Here is a 2500-nt window from a genome sequence, read left to right as displayed (position 1 = left end):
GCTGCTGGACAGTTCTTCGGACTTTCGGCGGAGTATCGAGAGAACTTCGACTGATCTGAACCATGGAACTGAACTAATCTTGGACAGCACCTCCACTTGATTGTAGGAGAATATGACTGGCTTGGACGGATTGAATTGGACAGAGCTTCCGCGTCACAATCGTAGAGAATCGCCGATTGGACGGAATGGCCTTCTCGGTGGAGTATCGGTCTTCAGAACTCAGCTACACTTTCTTTCTCTCTCTCTCTAACCACGTTGACTTGCTTCCCATCTGATTGATCTTCAATTGATTGATCTTCAGTTGGCCAGAACCTTCCCTAGGCGCTGACTCGAAATCAGTAGAGAACTGATCTCGAAAACTCTCTAAAACTCTCGAAATAGCTCAGAAACTTTACTTTCTTTTCTACTTCTTCTCTCTCTCTAACCCACTTTTTAACTTGCTTTTGAAAGGTCTGGAGATGATGAAATGAGAAGGGGGTCGTGGTCTTTATATAGGAGACACCAGCCAATCAGCTTCAGGTTGGTGGCAGCCCGTGTGTCGCTCCGCATGGCTCCGGACGCATGCACGGCGGCACCTCGTGCTCCACATGGCTGGCTGCATGTCCAGGACACATGCAGGACGCCACCACTCCTCCCAGATGTCAGGCTGCATGACTGGAGCTCATGCAAGGCGCCACACATCCTCACACATGTCGATCAGCATGCTTCGGTGCATGCGTCGCGACATCTCGTGCTTGGCGATCCACCTCGTGCTTCTACATGTCAAGCTGCATGTGCAGCTTCATGCACGGTGACCCTCGAGCTTCTCTTGACACTCAGCTGGTTGCAGTTGCCACCACGTTCTTATCCCTTCTGATCAAGCCACCTCGAGCTTCTCGGTTCCTTTGCGCGATTTCGACCCTTCTTGTGAATTTCTGACCGCGATCAATCCCGAATATTTTTCCGCTCCCATTCTGATTCTCTGAATATTTTTAATAAACTACAGATGATGTTTGATATCCTTTAAAAATATTTCCCGAGCCTCCGGCTTCCTCAAAGAATTCGTAATACCGAAATTAGGGTTTTTGCCCAACTTCGGGTTTTCCCGTCGTGCTTCAATCCCATCGTGCTTGCTTCCCGTCCTGCTTAATTCCCGTCCTGCTTCCGACTTATAATGTCTTCAGAATAATATTTTACTGATACGAAGATATTCCGAGAAAACTTCGCGATGAAAGAAACGTCAATCTTCAAAACGTCGAGCTTCTAAACCGTCGTGCTTCAAAAATGTGATTCTTCCAAAACTGCCGTCTGATCAATCTAAGACATTTCTAACAATGGTAGAGCAGCTTATCTCAACTCATGCTTCACTCACGATCATTCTTCGACCTTCTCGTACTTCAAATTTCCCGATCGATCTGTATTGCCCGCGACTCAACCAGAAAGTTGATTCTCGACCAATCTTCTTTTTCTTCGATCCATGTTAAGTCTTAAGTGATCAAACTTAACATTCCTTCAATTGCTTTGATTCCCAAAAGTCTGGCTCTGGATTCTGACTTTTGCTCTCTCGACCATTTATCCCACAAGGGCGGGTTATTTGTTTCATCACTTCTCCCCCTTAATAGAATTCGTCCTCGATTCTTAGTTGCGCAATGCTTAGCTTCACGAATGTTCCTCCTGATGTGTGTGATGATGTCCAGCTTTTGAATAACTGTCTTGCGGTCTTGTTCATAAGATATGGTTCTTTGCTGGCTCCCCTTTCTCGGTTTCTTTAGGTCCATGAACACTTTGGATTTGAACTTGCCCACCTTGATAAAAAACCATCCATAACTCCTAGTTACATAACTTGTCTTGATCACTAGATGTGCTTCTTTATCGGTGGCCTTAGAATCTCCTTGATTTCTTCAGTCTTCTTCTAGATTTTCTGATTCTGAATCGCTCCATCTTAATACATCTCCATGCATTTCCTCGGTCTTGAATCCTTTCATTTTTCACTTCTTGATTTCTCATGCTTCCTTAATCTCAAATTGTCTTCATAACTCTTTACTTTGCTTGCCCATGTCCCTTTGTGTATACTGTCTAAAGTCGCCATAATCGTCTTCATATCTCTTCACTCTGCCTTTCACTGTCCTTGAGTGTCCCCAATGTCACCACAATCATCTTCATAAATCTTCACTTGAATGATCACTGCGTCTTCTTCTTAGTTTTTACTTTGCTGCAAACTAATTTCCCATGATACGATCTTGCCCATCTGCGCCTTGATTTACTCCAACCATTTCTCGATCTCTCATTTCCCAGATACTGATGAAGTCCTTTCCCAACGAAGTCTTGTTTCTTCCCATCTTCCAGTCCATACCAAAGCCCAGTTCTCTGAATCTGTCTCTCCTCTTTCGCTTGGGTTTGGGTTTGGCCTCGAACTCACTCCACTTTAAGGTTTTCATCCCTTAAAGTTCGATCAACAAACCACATTACTCGTGCAACTCAAAAGAACACCTCAATTGCAAGTAGAATGAATTAACCAAAA

This window comes from Brassica napus, unplaced genomic scaffold (assembly GCF_020379485.1).
Source record: "Brassica napus cultivar Da-Ae unplaced genomic scaffold, Da-Ae ScsIHWf_1511;HRSCAF=2108, whole genome shotgun sequence".
Taxonomy (NCBI): Eukaryota; Viridiplantae; Streptophyta; class Magnoliopsida; order Brassicales; family Brassicaceae; genus Brassica; species Brassica napus.
The sequence above is the reverse complement of the archived record's forward strand: the minus strand, read 5'-3'. Positions refer to the sequence as shown.